Source organism: Vicugna pacos, chromosome 12 (assembly GCF_048564905.1).
Source record: "Vicugna pacos chromosome 12, VicPac4, whole genome shotgun sequence".
NCBI lineage: Eukaryota > Metazoa > Chordata > Mammalia > Artiodactyla > Camelidae > Vicugna > Vicugna pacos.
In genome coordinates this window covers 7760940-7781286 of record NC_132998.1, presented here as the reverse complement: position 1 = coordinate 7781286, position 20347 = coordinate 7760940, and the positions used below count along the sequence as shown (strand labels likewise).

Genomic DNA, 20347 nt, shown 5'->3' with positions numbered 1-20347 from the left:
CTGTGGTGCTGTTTCTTCCCACCCCAAAGTATTGCTACCCCTTCCACCATGTATTACAGTCATACCTCAGATTTTGTGGGTTCAGTTCCAGACCACAATAAAGCAAATATTGCAATATAGTGAATCATGACACTAGTCTATTGTGCAATAGCATTTGTGTCTTAAAAAAAGTACGTACCTTACCTAAAAAATGTTAACCATCTGAGCCTTCAAGCATGTCATAATTTTTTTTACTGGTGGAGGGTCGTCATGTTAGTGACTACTCGCTGATTGGTGGTTGCTGAAGGTTGAGGTAGCTGTGGCAATTTCTTACAGTAAGGCAAAATTTGCGTCAATTGACCCTTTCACGAACGATTTCTCTGCAGTGCTCCTCATCCATTCAAGTTTTATCATGAGATTGCAGCAGTTCAGTCACATCTTCAGGCTCCACTTCTAATTCTCTTGCTATTTCCACCACATCTGCAGTTATTCCTTCACTGAAATCATGAGAGAGAACAGCTGGTCAGTAAAGCAATCAGAACACAATTTTTTTTTTTCCATCTATCCATTTCTTTCCAAGGTTAACCATGTCACTTGTTCCTCTGTCAGTGGCTTTTGTGCCCTGGTTTTCATCTTAAATCTCTGACCACCCCTGAGAACACATAATATTTATCAAGTTCACTGTCTTATATGAGCATGGTTTGTGGTGACCTAAAACAAAGTAGTACCGTCAAAGGTCACTGATCACAGATGACCATAACAAATGTAATAATGAAAAGTTTCGAAATATTGCAAGAATTACCAAAGTGTGACAGACATGAAGTAAACAAATGCTGTTGGAAAAAGGGCACCGATTTCTTTGACACAGGGTTGCCACAAACCTTCAATTTGTAAAAAATGCAAAATCTGTGAAGTGCAATAAAAGGAGTTATGCCTGTAACTCCTTTCCCTCAATCATTTTTTTCCCACCATACTTGAATTGTACAACTTCCTCTGCCACAGAATGGTTAAATGATTAAATCAAATTAGGGAATGTATGGTTTGAACAAATCTTGAAGAGGAATTACTCCTTCCCAGTTCTCAGGTTGATGAAGTGCCTGTGTTCAGATACTCAATAGGCCATATAACAATGATATCTTAAGTAACCTCTGCCTCCATCTGTAAAAATAGACCTAATATTCCCAAAACACATGTAGAATGGTTATAAGCATTTGATAAGAATTTGTGAAATTGGCACAGGTTATTTACTAAATGACCCCTCCGATTGAAAAGAAAAAACAAAATCCTCCTAATAAGCCAGTTTACTTACTTTGCTATATGCTCACATTTCTACCATTCACTTAAAAGTTGATTTTTTTTAAACTGGGAAGTACTTAAAACATGCAAATGAAAAGCTGTGTGTGCCTTCTATCCAGCTATTTTGTTCTTAAGAAATTATACATTATGGTTGAGAACCCTGTATACTCTTCCTTAGTCCTTTTCCCTCCCTCAAAAGTAACCACTACCATGAACTGACATTTATAATTCCTGTGTGTGCATGAGTTGATATTCTTAATACATAACTTTTACACAAAGAAGTTAATGTTCTGCAAGTTTTAAAATTTTAAATAAAATTGTGCATTACATATCTTCATGCAAACTGCTTTTCACTTCAACTATTTTTCTTTATCTATGGTAATAATGTAAATGAATTCATTCCCTTTCCAGTTCACTGTAATCTACCTTTTACCTCTACTTCTCCACCAGATGGTTCTCATCTAGATCCTAATTTCCAGTGGACACTTCATAGATGACTGCATTTGTCTCTTTCTTCAAGTTAGCTTTCTTAACTTCTTTCCCTTGTTTTCTCTTAAATCTGTTTCATCTTAAGTTTCAAGATACCCAAAATTAGTTCCATTATCTACTCTGTCAAAATTTTCTCATATGTATTTCCTGCTAACATAGCTAATTAATGACACAGCTATATATTTGGTCACATTTAAAAAAAAAAAAAGGAACCTGGTCTTTGCAACAAATGGTGTTGGAAAAACTGGATATCTACATACAAAAGAATGAAGTTGGACCCTTATCTTACACCATATACAAAAATTAACTACAAATGAATCAAAGACCTAAATGTAAGACCTAAAATTGTAAAATTCTCAGATAGATAGATAGATAAATATAATGGAATATTATTCAGACTTAAAAGGAAGGAAGGTCTGGCACATGTTTGCAAGGTTTATGGGTAAACCTTGAGGATATTAAGCTAAGTGAAATAAGCCAGTTATAAAAAAACAAGTATGTATGATTCCACTTATATGAGGTACTTAGATTAGTCAAGTTCATAAAGACAGAAAATAGAATCGTGGTTGCCAGAGGTGATTGGGTGTTTGGGGGAGAAGGGGAGGGAGACAGTATTTAATGGGTACAGAATTTTAGCTGGGGAAGATAAAAAGGTTCTGGAGATGGGTGATGCTGATGGTTGCACAACTATATGAACATACTTAACCCCGCTGTACTGTACACTTAAAAATGGTTAAGATGGTAAATTTTGTTAATTGTATTATTTTAAAGAAAGAAACCTCATCCTAATCCTGTCACACAGCCTCCCTTCTTCATAGCTATACCTCACTAGTTTCACGTCCTACTAAACATTTTCAGTTTATGCCCCGTCCTCATTCCCAATGCTGTTGCCTTAACTGTGAACTGTCTGGGTCTCAATATATAGCCTTATCGAGACTCCAAACTGTTCTTCTGCCCTCCACTCAGAATTACTCCACACTTGCCTCCAAGAAGTGGGTTCTAAAATCCTCTCCCACTTAAAGCCCTATTGAATTCTTGAACTTTGAAGCTTTAGTCATGAAGTTTTTTGTTTAAAATAAGTCTTAATATCCTAACATAAAACTCTGGTTGAAGAAATTAGGCCTGGAGCCTTTCCTCCTCAGCCTTACAATGTCCCTTTCATTGAAATAGAGTATGAAAACTAGTGGGAATCAGTATTTAATCATTCAATAAATTAATCAGTTCCTACTATTTGTTAAGTACTGAGGATCCAATAAGAATAAGTACCTGCCCTATGGAAATTACAGTCTAATGGGAAAGGCAAATATGACGATCTAAATTCCTTAGCTTGGCCTCCATGCAAGGCTCTACATATCTCTGAAGGAGTCATTCAAGGAGTGTTTATTCAGCCTGTGTTTCAGGCATTGGAATAGGCTCCAAGACCTCTCTTCAACTGCCATTATAAAGCCTGGTAACAGAGCTAGGCAAATAAGTACACAAATAGTTTAAATTTTCAGTATATTTATAAAGGAACAAATACTGACTTTCTGTCACTTATGCCTTATGTTCTAGGCTTCCCAAATACATAAAACTATTTGATTAAGGCAAGCTGTTTTATTTTGCATTCCTTTCTCTATGTTCTTTCCTAATATACCAGCATACCTTGTACCTGCTAAAAAGTACCTGTCCTTTTTGCCCTTATCTATCTATAATAAGAGTAATAAAATGGTGGGCCAAATTCAACCCACAGAACTGCTTGATCAGTATGGAAATGTTTAAATATACTATTTGGATTTTACTGCTTTTACACTTGACATTTCTAGTGTGCTTTAGTCTTTGTACTTTCTTGTCTGGTAGCTGTACACACTTACATACATGCCTTATGGAAATGGGGCTTATTAGTCTCTGCATTCCCAGTGGATGCACCATAATAGGGCTCAGATATTTTAAAGAATAAATAAAATCTTGGCATTGTGTCAGCACTGGAGGCTTAGTCAGGCAATGTCAGGCCAGTTACATGAAAAGTTAAAACTAAATGGAAATGTATCCTCACATGTACAGCTTAGTATTCAAATACTCAAGATCTCTATGCAGATTTCTGGACTCTGTTTTTTAATTTAATGTTAGGCAGTTTATGGAAATATAATTGACATACAACACACAGCTGATATTTAAAGTGTACAATTTGATAAGTTTTGACATACTCATACATTCATAAACTATCACTAAAACCAAAATAATAACATATCAATCACTCCAACAGTTTCTTAATGCATCTTTGTAATCCCTTTCTCTTCCCCATCCCAAAACTTGGCTCCAGGCAGCCACTGATCTATTTTGTCACTAGAAATAAGTTTGCTTTTTCCAGAATTTTTAAAAATTGAAACTAGAATCATACAAGGTACACTTGTTTATCTGGCTTCTTTCACCTAGAATAACTGAGATGCATTCATGTTACTGTGTGAATCAACAGTAGTTCCTTTTAAATACTGAGTAGTTAGTAGGTTTGGTACTAATTTCCTGAAAAGTACTGCTTTACTAAATTCCATAAGTTTTCATATTTTCATTCAATTTAATATTTTTAAATTTCCCTTCTGATTTCTCCTTTGACTCATGGGTTATTTAGAGTTGTTTTGTTTAGTTTAAAATATTTGGGGATTTTTCTAGATAGCTTTCTGCTATTAGTTTCTATTTGAATTCCATTGTGGCCCTAGAATATAGTTTATATGACTGGAATCTTTGTAAATCTATTGAGATCTATATTATGGCCCAGAATATGTTTTATCTTGGTAAAAGTTCTATGTGCACCTGAAAAGAATGTGGGTTCTGGTGGAGTGTTCTGTAAATATAAATTAGTTTAAGTTGGTTTGTAATGTTTTTCAAGTCTTCTTTACCTGTACTAATTTATTGAAAGAAAGGGTGTTGAAATCCCCTATTTTAATTGTAGGTTTGTCTGTTTCTCATTATAACTCTACCAATTGTTGATTCATGTATTTTGAAGCTCTGGTATTAGGAAGAGAAACATTTAGGATTACTATGTCTTCCAGCTGAATTCATCCTTTTATCATTATTAAGTGACTCTATTTCTGGTAATAATTTTTACTCTGAAATCTACTTTGTCTGATATTAATATAGCCTCTCAAACTGTATTTTGATTTATTTTAGTTTTGTATATACATTTTCCCCATCCACTTAGTTTTCTTGACTAATTATAGACTCATACAAAGTTGTAAAAGTAGTAGAGAGGTCACATGTACCCTTTAACTTCTCCCAATGATAACATTTTACTTTTTTACTACAGTATAATATAACATCAAGGAAATTGGCATTTGTACAGTCAATAGTCATTATTCAGATTTCACTAGTTTTACATGTGAGATGAGTATGTAGTATTCTATGCAGTTTTCTCACATGTATAGATTCATGCAACCACCCCACTGACATTTCTTAACAACTTTGTTGAGATATAATTCACACACCATACAATTTACCGATTTATGTATACAGTTCAATGGTTTTTAGTAAGAATTGTGAAACCATCACCATAATCAATTTTAGAATGTTTTCATCAGCCCAGAAAGAAATCTCATTTATTAATGAATTATTCCCCATTTGTGCCCAAGCTTCCCCACTCCAACCATAGGCATCCAGGAATCTACTTTCTGTCTCTATAAATTTGCCTATCCTGGACAGTTCATGTGAATAGAATTACACGATATGTGGTCTTTTGTGTCTGGCTGTTTTCACTTAATAGAATGTTTTCATCTATGTTGTAGAATATATCAGTATGTCATTTTTGTTTATGGCCAAATAATATTCAGTTATATGAATATACCACATTTTGTTTATCCATTTATCAATTGATAGACATTTGGGTAGTTTCCACTTTTTTGACTATTATGAATAATGCTGCTATGGCACTCATGTACAGATTTTTGTGTGGACATATGTTTTCATTTCTTTTCAGTATATACCTAGGAGTGGAATTGCTGGGTCTTATGGTAACTCTATGTTTAACATTTCAAGAACATGTTTTCTGAAGTGGATCCACTGTTTTATAGTCCCATCAGCAATATATGAAGGTTCCAATTTCTCCACATCCTCCCCCAAATTTTTTATTGTTTCTCTTTTTCATTTTAGTCATCCTAATGAGTGTGAATTAGTATCTCATTGTAGTTTTGATTTGCATTTCCCTTATGACTGATGTTGAGCATCTTTTCATGTATTTAACTGGCCATTTGTATATTTTCTTTGGATAAATGTCTCTTCAAATCCTGTGCCAGTTTTTTAATTAGATTATTTGTGTTATTAATGTTGACTTATAATAGTTCTTTATTCTGGATGACAGACCCTTATCAGATATATGATTTGGAAATACTTCCTCCCATTCTTTGAGTTGCCTTTTCACCTTGTTGATAGTATCCTTTGAAGCAGAAGACTTTTAAATTTTACTGAAGTCCAGTTATCTATTTTTCCCTTTGCTTGCTTATGCATTTGGTGTCAAAAAAATAAAAATAAAAAGACCATTGCCTAATCCAATGTCATTAAGATTTACACGTGTATTTTCTTCTAACCATTTTATACTGTTAGCTTTTACATGATAAGTCTTTGATCCATTTTGAGCTAATTTTTGTACATAGTGTAAGATAAAGGTCTTGGCACATTCTCTGTGCCAAAATCAGCCTAGGTGTAAACTTAAGGTTTTCTCAAATCTTTTCTGGGCCTGTACCTTTCTCTGGGCATGTGCCATCACTTTCTAGCTTTCCCTATGTATGCAGTTGCCTTTGAATATCCTTGTCTTCACTGTCTGGTTTCTAGAAAGAGGAAGGAGGAAAATGAAGGGAGGTGCAACAACAATGGTCACCCGCGTCTTTGTCTGCACCTCTGTGATCAGAAGCTGCAGTCAGAGGTCAGAGCACAGATCAATATTTAGAGGAGATGGTCCTTTCTGACCACTTTGGATTCCATAAGCTGCCTACCTTAAACATTCTTCTGCATGTTTTCTCATTTAACCCCTACTTCATAGGAATCTATTCAAAGCAACTAGTATAACTCTTTTTGTTAGGTGCATAATAGTGAGGATGTGGCATAATTTATTCAACCATTACTATTGATGACATTCACATTATTTCTGGGTTTTTGCCATCATGAACAATACTACAATAAGCATACTTATTTGGTTTTTGTTAACTTATTATTATTTATTGTTTACATTGTTATGCATAAACACTGACTTGTGAAAAGTATTTCAGCATTTATTAATAGTATAATAATCCTAATATGATCAAAATAAATTATAGCAATTGGTTTTCTTAATATTAAACCACCCCTGTATTCCAAAATAATATTTACTTAGTTATAGATTGATGGATTCTCTTTGGCTAGTGTTTTATTTAGAACCCACCAAGTAGGAACAATCTTACTTTTATTTATTTGTTTATTTATTTATTTGGTGTTTAAATAATTAATGATTACCAACAGTGTGTTGATTACAAATGAGAGAGGTGCGAGAGGTGGTGAATTTTCTAAATGGGGCACTAGAATCTGCAGCCACAGGCCCCCATCAGCTACCAGGGCAGGCAGCTCCGTAATAAATAATGGATTTGGGGGCAAAGGGGCAGGGTTGTTCCTGCTTCTTCTTAACAGAAATCCCTTTCTTCCTTGCGGCCAGCAGCTCATGGAAGGGGCCTGCGCTCACAATTGCCTGAATGGATTTGATCCACTGGTCCTCCTCCTGCATGGGGGCCCGGGTCAGGTACACTTCAACCATCCAACCACCTGCCTCCATTTTGTAGGCTTTGATGAGCTGCCCCTTGGTGGAGACGTAAAGCTCAAAGCACTTCGGTTCCTGGGTGTCGTCTACTTCTCTGATGCTCAGATTCTTCAGGGGGATGATTCCTCCTGGCCCCTTGTCCATTGTGTACCCAAAACAGTACAAGCAGTTGTCCATGAGGATAAACCAGTGCTGCTTCCAAGTCTTCATCTAGCCCCTCCCAGCGTAAGGAGCCTGCCCTCCAGATGCTGGCTGAAGAAGGCGTGGGTCAGATCATTCCCATCATCCTCAGGAATCTTGAAGGGCTCCTTTTGGGTGCAATCCTAGAGATTCCTGATCAGCTCCTCAGACAAGTCCTGCCCTCCTGGATGTGCTGGTTCATGGCCACAAAGTGCTCCAGGTCTGACTTGTCCCGGATGTTAGGATCCTGGGCAAAGGACAGCACATAGCATCTGTGGACTGGAAAGCCCCAGGCTTGTACAGGCATTATTGCTGGCTGAAGGCATCCATCATCTTGTCTATCTTCTGGGCCTCTCCACAGAAATTGAGAGTCTGCAACAGGCATTCAGCTCCATAAAGGTGTGGGGCATTGCCAGGTTCAGCTCTTCCATCTCCCCTCTGTAGTCCCCACGGCTGTCTTGTTCAGGATCTTGCCCTTGAACCGGAAACAGTAAGTGACCCCCTTGTGGGTGCACTGGGGAAGTTTGTTCCCCACCAAGAACTAGATCCCCCTTCTTGGGGTCCCTGTTGAAGTTCTTCCTAACCATTCACACGTTCCAGTTCCATTGCAAGGTCTCACTGCTCTCATTGGCCTCCAGACCCTCCACGTGGTTCTTGGCTTGCTGAGCTCCTCCTGTAGGTGGTGGATCTCCACCAGCAGCTTGAGCTTCAACCCTGAGACATTCTCCAGCTTCATCTGCACCTCTGGAGTTGGGTCTAGAAGCTCGTAGAACCCGTCCTCCATGGCTAGGAAGGCCCCGGGGAATTCTGGGTTGTTCTGCGGTTGGCCTTGATCTGAAATGATCTGTGGGTGTATGGGTGTGGGTGAGCCAGCTCAAATGCCTCGGAGTCAGCACCGCCTAAACAAGAGAGAAAAAAAAAATTAGCAGGACAGTGGAGAAGCCGGAATAGCTGTGATGTAATAAAAAGAACTTAAGTTTATAAGTCAGAAGATGACATTTAGTATTGTGAAAATAAAGGGAAACCTCACTGAAATTGAGTGGCAGGGCCAGAAGAGGGAGCTCTCAAGCAGGTACCACTGGACATCTCTACAGATCCCAACAGGAAGAGATCTACTTTGCATCTCCAGAAGGAACTAACACTATTTTGCTAATGCCAGCAGGAGGAAGAAATATTTTCTCCTGGCCTGGCAACAGCTCAGCCAGTGAGATTGTTGCAACTCAGCCAATGAAAAGTCACTATACTTTGAACTCCTAGTTTCTTCCAAAGGACTTTTTGTTCATAAGGTTTCTCCCAACCTCCCCTTCTTTTCTACAAAGGAGTTACCTCTTCTTTGCTTTCACTCAGACTTGCTTGTGGTTCATATAGTTGCATGTCCCAAACTGCAATTCTTTGCCACTTCTGAATAAACCCCATTTGGCTTGTGAAATAACTGGCTGCTTTGTTTTAGGTCAACAGTGTTAAGTCAATATTAGCAAGCCAAAGTGAAACAAATTTTTAAAAATCTAAGTGGTATGTTCTGTGATCCCATGATATTTGGGATGAAGCTTCAATCAACATAGATACAATAATACTACAAAATCAGATTTTATTATCATTAGAGTTGGTATCAGGCAACCACAAATCCTCCACTGCAGTGTCAAGACATTGAATCTTTCAGATATTGAGTAAAATTCCATCCTTAAGAACACAGGCTATAGGCCTTGCTTGATTTTAACTGAAATATTTTTGTGTTTTATCATTTGTGTACCATTACCACTTCATGTAAGCATGGGAGTGTTTTAAGTATTTTAGCCAATCCACAGTGTTACTATTTTCAATGAGAGCCCATTTCTAGCAACCATTTTTCTGTTTAACAATTCATTAATGTCTCCAATATAAATTAATTTCTGACATTCATTAGTTTAATGTGCAAAATGTCTAATGTTGATCAGAACCAAGACACCTGAACTACTTCTGGTAATCCCTTTAGAGTGTAAATTCCCAATTAGAATGCTAGCTACACCTGGAGTATACTATATTTTAACCTAATATGCCCATATTTCACTCTCCATACTGAAATACTTTAAACTAAATTATGGATATTGTAACACTGGATTTAAATACTAATTCTGCCACTTAAAAGCTATGTAATATTGGATATGAATGTAATTTGATCACGTTGAGTTTCAGTCTCCTTAATTATAAAAGGGGGAAATACTTCACAAAAATCGTTGCTTTAAGTGACTAGGTTTTGTGGTCATTAATGCAGCAAAGGCTAATTGAAATGTGGTGGGCCAGAAACATTTAGATAGAATGGCCACATTCTTGGGAGTTGTCTTCAGATAAAGAAATGACTGTTCTTGAGATATCTACAAAAAAGCTTGAGGCAATAAAGTAAAATATGTGGCTGATTTGAGTTTGTCTTATCCAGCTATAGGTTTTCCACCAAAACTAGCTAAAAGAAAACCAGATACAGAGATCTTCCCTTTTTTTTTTCTGACCACATGTAAGAAAACGTGAGTGTATCTCATTTTGTCCAATACTCCCATCTGTTGGACCTGAGCCAAACAAGGGAACAGGTTCTCAGACTTAAATGTCTTACTCCATGAATTTGGCTTCAAGGTACAAAGAGGCAGCTTCCCTCCTCCTGGGTAAGAAACTTAACACTTAATTGAGTGGAGAATATTCCAAAATATCAAGCTGCATTTGAAACTACAGTCAGTTCCCAATTGTCCAGGTAATGGAAGTTAAAGCCAGTAAGATATGGTTTAAAGCTTATCTGAGAAAAAATATTTTTACTTTTGTTTTGTTTTTCTATCTTGTTTTGAGTATACTGAGGTTCACTTTCCTCATTATATTTTACCCATGACATGTTATTAAAATGACATCTCATTCCCTCCTCAAATCCAACAGGGAAAAGAAGCCCTAAAGTATTAGAAAAAAATATTTTAAAATTAAACTTCGTTTCAACAATACATCTTAAGCATTGAGTAGACAGTGCCAACTTTACCAGTTATCCCATACTTTAGAATGTGATAAAATCAAGGCACAAAATATCTTTCCTCTCCCTTCCCTCCCCCAATTATGCAGAGAGAAGGAATGTAAGGAATCAGGAGTTGCTTCTCCTGAAGTAGAGGAAAGGAGGCTGATGGAAAAACCCAAAAGTAATCTTCAAATACAAAGGAGAGGCATCAATTTTGTTTCCAAAGACAGAATGTGAAGGGGAGAAATGGTGATTGAAGTAGGTAGATTCAAAGGGTTTTTGTTTGTTTTGGTTTTTTTTTGAGGAATGGATTCTCACTTCTTTGAGGGAGTTAAAGTAGGCATAGGAAAATGGTTGAGATTGTTTTCTTGGTTTCTTTACTTGTAAGAATTTTCCCATATATATATATTTTGGGGGGATTCTTAATCTGAGAACTTTCACACATAGAGAAATGTAGAAAGATTAGAACAATAAATATTCCCTTCAGAATCAACAATGAATATTTTGCCATATTTATTTGCTGAACAATTTTAAGAATTACAAATGTCAAGATGTGATGGCACTTCATCAGCATGCATCTCCAAAAAAAAAGTGTTCTTTCACAAAATCACAATAGCATTATTGCACCTGACAAAACTAACAGTAATTCACTAATCATTGAATACTAAATCTCTGTTCAAAATTCTCTAATGACATTTATAGCTGATTTTTTTTCAAACCAGTATTTAATCAAGCATGAGGATTATGATCCACAGACTTTTTATTTCTGAATTAAGCACAAAAATTCCTGACCTCTGTCCCAAGAAGTGCCTCTTGCAGTCCCACCAATTTATTGATTCAGTTCTTGGAAATTATCATTAAGTCAGATCTTTCTCTGTCTTTCCATTTTTGTATGATTCTGGGTTAAAGAGGTAGTCATTGCCTAGATCCAGTTAGCGACCTTCACTGGGAAAGCAGCAGCTCCCAGAGAACACAAACTAAGGACGAAAGTTGCTAACTGCTTTTGACCAACTGTATGATGGAGAGCTGTTATCCGGAAGCAAAGAAATTTCACCTTTTGTTATTCAAAATAAAAACTAAGAGACTGCGGTTAGCAATTCCCAAAAGCCTGTGTCTCTAGCAATAAGAAAAGCCCTTAAGAGTCAAATTAGGATCTAATAATAAGAATTCTTGACTTCCCCAGTGAGCATTTCTGGTAATTTCTATAATTGCTCAAATAGTTCGGGAAAGCCTCCAACAAAATCATAGAGAGAAACCACAATGCCACTAAAATGGGGATTACTTTAGTTAGGCACAACTTTTGTTTCTCTACTCAGGACATAACCTTGCTAGGTGCTAAGACTGGGCAGTCATTTTTACCTTTCCTATCCATTAGAATCTTCCTTTACTCTCTTTCTCATCCTAGAAATTGTAAAACATCAAATACTGAAAACCTAGGCACACATGTGGTAATCTGTTGCTGTCACAGTTATTTGCACTTTTCCTCCACCTTTTAAAAAAGTATGATGTATGAAATGTCTAAAGTAGAAACTGTTAGTCACCTATTCCAACATCTCTTTATCTTCCTAAATCATACAATCTCTGATTTCAGCTTGGACATAATCACCTGCATAAATACCTTCATCCTCCCAGTCTCCCTTGCAGCAAGATGCAGCCACATAAATTCTTGCCAGTGAGATGCAAGTAGAAAGGTTCTACAGTGGCTTTTGGCAGGTTGATTTAAAAGATTGCTGGCATGTCTTCTTTTTCCCTCTTCCCCCAGTTCTCCATCCTAATGCCTGGAACATGAATGTGTTAGCTGGCGCTCCAACAGATACCTTAGACAATAAAGACAAGGGTTTTAGGGATGGAGGAGTGGAAAACTTGGATTCCTGATGGTACCTCAGAGTCTCCATGCCATTTCCAGACTGCCCCTGTGTGTGTATGTATATGTGGGTGTGTGTGTGTGTACTTCACAATTTTTAAATGGCACTTGTGGATGTTCTCAATGTCAGTGATGATGAAGGTAGCTCTGCACTATTCTTGCATTCAAATATTTCTTTCTGCAGCCTCAAGTTTCATAAACCTTGGGTTGCCCTAGAAAACTAAAGCTCAGTGTAATATTAATATGCTCTTCTTAAGATATAGTATTTAAAAACTGAAATACATGAAGTTAAAAATGTCACTTCAGGAACATTTTTCTAACATGAAGAATTAAACAGATGAAGCTTGGATGAGAATATAGCTGATATGAAGATATAAGAGAAAATAATTCTAGATATGGATATAATTTACCAATTATCACATTTATCACTGCTCTTTCATCATATTGATGAAAGCTATAAATATCTGTCTCTGTTAGTACTTAATCAGTTTTCTATTCGTGAACATCCGGCAATAATAAGCCATGTATGCTGAGCAGAGGAACTAAAAACATAGGGCTTCTTTGGCATTTTCTTGAGGATTTCAAAACCCTTAAAGTTACCTATATAGAAATGTATGTTAGATACTGTGTGATATTAGTTTTATTTCCACATTGAAGTAACTAACAAACCTGGAAACACAGAACTCAAGTGATCTGAGTTCCTCAGAGGTAAAAAACTATTTCTCTCACAGATCTGGCACCTGATGCATTCATTCAACAAATTATTTATTGAACAAGAATCAAGATTAACCTACTAGGAATAAAACAAGTTCTGTAAAGACCACTGTTGGCATCTGCAGGCATCAAGAGAGTGGCCCATGTGCTAGGAATTAAGAATGCCTCTCTATAAGCCTAGTGTGGATGTTCCTGAGAAGCCAAGAGGGACTGTAATACAAATTCTTACTCTAAGTGTAACCTGGTTCCCCTTTAATGGCAACGTTTCCCCTGCAGTCCTCTTGAATGTAGTTATTCTCCTATACTCCTTGGTACTATTGGGCCCAAAGGTAGGATAAGCGTCCTCTTTAAATCATAAGTTATCAGACTACAGACACACCTCAACTTACAATTGTTTGACTTAATAGTGATTTTTCAACTGTAGAATACACGTTCAATAAAAAACATACTTCAAATTTTGAATTTTGATATTTTCCTGGGCTAGTCATATGTGGTATGATACTCTCGCGTGATGCTGGGCAGTGCAGGGACCTACAACTCCCAGTCAGCCATGCGATCACAAAGGTAAACAATCCATACACTCACAACCATTCTGCACCCATCCAACCATTCTGTTTTCACTTTTAGCACAGTACAGGCATACTTCATTTTATTGTGCTTCACTTTATTGCACTTCACAGATACTGCATTTTTCACAAATTAAAGGTTTGTAACAACCCTACATCTAGCATGTCTGTTGGCGCCATTTTTTTCAACAACACTTATTTCATGTCTCCGGGTCATATTTTGGTAATTCTTGCAATATTTCAAACTTTTTCATTATTATCATATTTATTATGGTGGTCTGTGATCAATGATCTTTATCTTTGATGTTACTATTGCAAAAGATTATGACTCACTGATGGCTCAGATGATGGTTAGCATTTTTTAGCAGTATTTTTAAATTAAAGTATGTACTTTTTTTTAGATATAATGCTATTGCACACTTAGACTACAGTATAGTGTAAACATAACTTTTATATGCCCTGGGAAACCAAAAAATTTATGTGACTCACTTTAGATATTTGCTTTATTGTGGTTGTCTGGAACCAAACCTGTAATATCTCCAATGCATGCCTAATTCAATAAATTACATGAGATATTCAACACTTTATTATAAAATAGGCTTTATGTTAGATGATTTTGCCCAACTGTAGGCTAATGTAAGTGTTCTAAGCATATTTAAGGCAGTCTAGGCTAAGCTATGATGTTTGGTAGGTTAGGTGTATTAAATGCATCTTTTACTTACTAACGATATTTTCAACTTACAATGGATTTATTTGACATAACCCCATTGTAAATTGAGGAAGATCTGTATACAACATGCAACTCTTGTAATTTATTGCCTCTTCCTCTAGGTTACTTCTACTCATTCCTTTAAGGTTTTAGATCTTGGCTATCACTCTCTCCAGGGACAACCATCAGACTTTTTGGTGATATCAATATTCCTTCAGTACTTTGGCATTTTAAGTTCCTTAATCTCTTCTCCTCCAATGATATTGTCTTTCATCATATCTGAGCTACTTATTTCAATGGTCATATGACCTTGTCTTCACAAATAACTACAATTTATCTGTAATTTTATTTCTTTGCAACCTTCTTTGGCCACATACTTGATAATGTGTAATTTAAATATATATTAGATAATCGGGGAGATGATTGTAACTTCTTAAATCTTTTTGTAAAAGACATTGAATAATGCATCTCAGCATATTTTTTACTACTTTTGTCTCCCTCACCAAAATGCAAGTTCTGTGAGGGCAAGGATTTTTGTGTTGTTCTTTGTTATATCCTCAGCATCTACAACAATGTGGGGGCCACAGCAGGTTCTCAATAAATGTGTTGAATAAATGAAAGAAATGCCTATTACACATCAGGCCCTAGGAATACAACAAAACAAAATCTCTGACTTTACAGAACCTATAATTTTTTAGTGAAAATAGAAATATTAAAGTGGTAAAACTTCACTATTTATTATTTTTATTTTTTATTACAATATAATTAACATGTAACATTGTCTTTGTTTCAGTACAAAATATTCTTCAGTCTGTGTTTTCAAGGTCAGAAATTTATCAAAATTCTGGCTGAGCATTTCTCTTCCCCCCTACAGTGACTGCTTTAGTTCTTGGTCTATTCTCTTGCCTAAGTTACTGTAACTGGTCTGTCTGCAGTCTTTTTCCACTCCAGACAGCATATTATATTCCACAAACTTTTGAGCACCTATTATGTGTCTGCTACTGGAAACACAAAAGACAAATATATAACACCAGTCCCTATAGTCAAGAAACTTGTCCATCCACACTATAGCATCAGTTCTATTAAAAATTTCTGTTACCAATAGAATTAAGTCCAAACTCCTTATGCAGGCATATGGGGCCCTTTAACATTGTCCTGAACCCATTGAATCTACAGCCTTATCTCTCACCACTCCCCTTTACCTACAGGCTCTCCTAAGCTCCAGCTACACTGAACTTTGCACAGATCCCTCAAAATTCTATTGCTTCTGCTTTATATAGGCTGTATTTTCTGTCTGGAATACCCTCTTCTGCCTCTTATCATTGGTCTGGGAGAGACTTACTCAGCCTTTGAAATTCAGCCCTTAATCATTACCCCTTTTTGATGCCTTCCCGGACTCCCCTACTTAGTTCTTCGGGTTGCTGTTCCCAGAGTACTCTGTTTATAGCTCTAACATTAGGACTTATTGCAATGCATTGTAATTTACTTATTTACCTTTTCTACAATTCCTGGAGGTTAGGAACAATATTGCTTTGCCATATCAGGCATATGGTAGGCTCTAAATTCCAAAAAAAATTTAAATGACTCACTTAGCACTTGGTCTTCTCTTATTTTCCCCTACATGGTATTATATGGCTCTTATTTCCTAGAAAAGGGAGCATTTAAAAGAAAATTTCAGGTGAACAACTAAAAAATCAGAAAAAAAGAAGGCTCCCTTAACGTTGAAAGTAATCCTCTTCTCCATTATCCCGTTATATACTGTTATCCTGCAAGATGCTGAACAAAATGTTAATAGTCCACCAAAATCTAATGTCTGAATGTATATGTAACCTTCTTCTGATCACTTCCTACCTTACACAATGGAAAGAGCACAATAAAGTATTTACTTATGGCAAACAGAGTTAATCAAGAAGTGTATACATTCTCTTTCATGAAAACCATGAAATTCAAAGAAAACTACTACCTGATTTCTTCTAATCCCACAGTATTGCTACTTCACATAGAGATAAGTGTATATCACTCTACTGTCTTATTTTCTACAATGTAAACTCTGGAATCTATATGTCTACATCTATATGCTGTAAGGTGATGTTGTGGGTAGAAGACCATTTTTGGAATATTCCAATGTACATCATTTAAAAATGTAAATGGGCTTTAAAAAATTTATTAAAGTGTAGTTGATTTACAATGTTAGTTTCAGGTGTAAAGCAAAGTGATTCAGTTATACATATACATATATTTTTTCTTTTCAGCTTCTTTTCCATTGTATGTTATTACAAGAAATTGAATATAGTTCCCTGTGCTATACAGTAGGTCCTTGTTTATTTTATAATATAGTAACATGCATCTGTTAATCCCCATCCTCTTAATTTATCCCTCCCCACCCTTTCCCCTTTGATAAACATAATTTGTTTTCTATGTCCATGAGTTTGTTTTTGGTTTGCAAATAGAATTTGTATCATTTTTTTTAGATTCCACATATAAGTGATACATCATATGTCTTTTTCAGTCTGACTTCACTCAATATGATAATCTCTAGGTCCATCCATGTTGCTGCAAATGGCATTATTTTAATCCTTTTTATGGCTAAGTAATATTCCATTGTGTATATGTGTGTGTGTGTGTGTGTGCATGTGTATATACACACACACACTTGTACACATATACATACAAAACTTCTTTATCCATTCATCTGTTTATGGACATTTAGGTTGTTTCCATGTCTTGGCTATCGTAAATAATGCTGCTTTGAACATTGGGGTGCATGCATCTTTTCAAATTAGAGTTTCCTCCAGATATATGCTCAGGAGTGGGATTGCTAGATCATATGGTAAGTCTATTTTTAGTTTTGAGGACACTCTATACTGTTTTCCATAATGGCCACACCATAAATTAGCTTTTTAAAGACTTTTCCATCACTTAGAGCTGTTCATGCTTTTGTCACCCTACAGTCAGAGACTGGTAGCAAAATTCAGAATATGAAAAAGCTCAAAACAAGACAGTCACTTTTTAACCCTTCCTATTACTGCCAAACCAGACTGATAGGGTATGCTTCTAAATTATAGGAAGATGATGGTATGATGGCATCAGAGAACATAAAGTAATTTAAGATGGTATATGTGATGTTTACATTTAGCTACGTTAAACTTTACAACTAATTTTTTATTCCCAGTACCTAGAACAGATGACTACTTTGCCCTCTTTCCTTTTATTTACCTTACAGTTACAAAATTAACAATCTCTAAGTTCTTATTAGAAAGCTCCTTCATAAAACTGAACTTTTCTCACTTGTTACAATTTTCTAAAAAAATTTTTAATTGCTCATGTCAATCTATAAAATTCTCCTTTGCTATTAGTGTCTATGGATACATTTAAATTCAGTCCTCAGAAAAATATCAGGGAGAAGGTGATTGCTACAATTAAAACTGACAAACTGTTTCTGTTTTCCTTTTTACTAGTGTTTTAAATTGGCCTGGGAATTTTTTTTTTCTCTTAGGAGACTGTTAGGATTAAATTTGTGAAATGGCATCTATTACCAACTATTTTCTAGTTTCTGCCAATTCCAGTTGCAGATTTTTCTCCCCAAAGACTTGACAATATAATTATACATGTCCGAATCTAGATTTTAGAACTTTTTGGTGAATTTGAAAAAGAGATTTGGTACAACTTGGGTCCCCATCAGCTAATGGATGAGATAAAGGCATGGATAAACCTGACTACAAGCTACTTCTGGGTGAGAAGCCATTTCCAGAGCTACACTAACAGGAAATCCCTTGAAATATATCCAATGGGAGTAGGAAATAAAACTATAAATTAGGGTGCAATGAATTTCAATTTTCAAAAATTTCTTGTGTGAAAGGCAGTTTTTCTCACAGCACTTCTTTTGATAAGGGAAATCGCCAGTTATTTTAGGTTTCAGTCTTCTAAATGCTATCTTCAATTTGGTCCCTCCATTTTCAGTTAACCGTATATGTTGTTGCCAAATTAATCTTTCTAGACCACAAGAATGTTACTCTTCAAAAAAAAAAATTCAAAGCTTCCCATTGTAAGAGAAATTAAGTAGAAAACAATAAGCATGATACTCAGTGCCACCATTGGTTGTGATCTACATTCCCCTTGACTCTGGACTGCCTAGGCCAGGAATTGGCAAACTACAGCCTGCAAACCAAATCTAGCAGGTTGCTAATTTTTGTATGGCCTTCGAGGTAAAGATGATTTTTACATTCTTAAAGGGTTGGAAAAGACAATCATGTGACATGAACATAAAAAATTAAAATTACAGCATGCTTTTTATTTATCAAAGTAAAAATTTCAAAAACCTTCGAAACGTGATTATCCCACAAATATAAGATTAACATGAGCCAAGCATTTTAACTCACTGAGGGAACCAGTAAGATGGTAAAGCTGATTCCAGGAGTATTTAAGGAACTAGATATTTATAGGCATTAAAATAAGAATAATGAGCGTAAGATTGCAGGTTAAACAAAACTGGTTAGTGTCCTATAGGGCGATAAAATCATAACTTTGGGACTAGCTTTTCTGTCAGTCAGAAATCTACAACTTAAGTAATTTCACAAAGTTCGAGCTTTAATCATTAAGTAGAAAAATCAAACACAGGTTACCTTCTCCTAGAGGATCATCCTTGGGCAGACAAGTTTAACCATGTCCCAGTATGAACTGAAAGGTCATCTCTCCACTCTTTGCCTTATTTCCGTGTTTTGAGTAAATTTTTCTTAACAAGGCCCGTTCTAATCATTCCAGCCAATAACCACCTCTCCTCCTTTTATGCTCTCATTACTTTCTGTACTTCCATTATAGGACTCAAATATCTTGGGTTTTGTACCATGCTTTGTTTTCCCAGTAGGCGCCTTTGAATCAGTGTTTGAGAGCTGGGGTTTAACCTCCCCTTTTAAAGGGATTTGAGCATAGCGTCCAATGTCTATAGTCCCCAACATCTGCCTTGCACATCATGGACACTAAGTCCTTTATGCTGAATATGAAGCCCCAAATACTTTTTCCAAAACACCTTAGGGCACTTTCCTTAAACCTCCTTTGTGTTCTAATGAGCGGTGCACTGGCGTGCTTCTCCCTTACTCCACAGTTAAGTCACCCTCCAGAAGAGACAGGTACTGTTTTCCTCTTGGTTACCACCCCGCATTAGAGCCTAACCCAGTGCCTTGCTCAAAGCGGCACTTCGACAGACAACAGTGAGGAAAAAATGGGGAGCCCCCCCACATTTGATGTGCCCGGAAACACTGAGTGTCCTAGCCTCTCCATTACCGCAAACCTAGGATCTAATAACCTTCCTGTCACACCTACAACACTAATACCTCAAAGCAGCTGCCAATGACGGCCCCAAATGGTAAATGTTTCTCCTCGATCAAAGACCTCAAATTTCCGCTGCCCCGAACAGGGTTGCCAACCTCAGAAAAATGGCGGGGTGGACCCAGGCCTTGGTTCTGGAACTTAGCCCTTTTCCATAAATATCACCAGCAGAGGCTTTTCCCATTTTTTTTGCGGTGGAATGTTTGCTCAGTGGGCCGCTTTACTCCCTCCTGAGTAACCAATCCCCCATTTCACTTTTCAAGCCTCCGGACTCCGTGCTTCTCCGCCTCAGCCTTCCTCCCGCAGTCAGCCCAGCCGTTTCTGGGGGAGATCGCCCAGAGCGCGTGGCCGGGCGGTTGGGTTGCCAACGGTTTTCCACCGCGAGGGGGGCAGCGCGGGAGGACCGGCGGGAACCAGTTGGGCGGGAGGCAGCGGACGTAGGGCGGGGCCAGCGCCGGGAAGGATCGCGAAAGAGCTGGGAGGCCCCGCCCTTTCCGTAGATATCTCT

The 20347-nt window shown here is 36.8% G+C and overlaps 1 pseudogene; it reads right to left on the bottom strand.

Moving 5' to 3' along the window:
* Window positions 1-7162: 7162 nt before the first annotated feature.
* Window positions 7163-20332, bottom strand: LOC140700068 (cytohesin-2-like; annotated as a pseudogene).
* Between the last annotated feature and the right edge of the window lie 15 nt (window positions 20333-20347).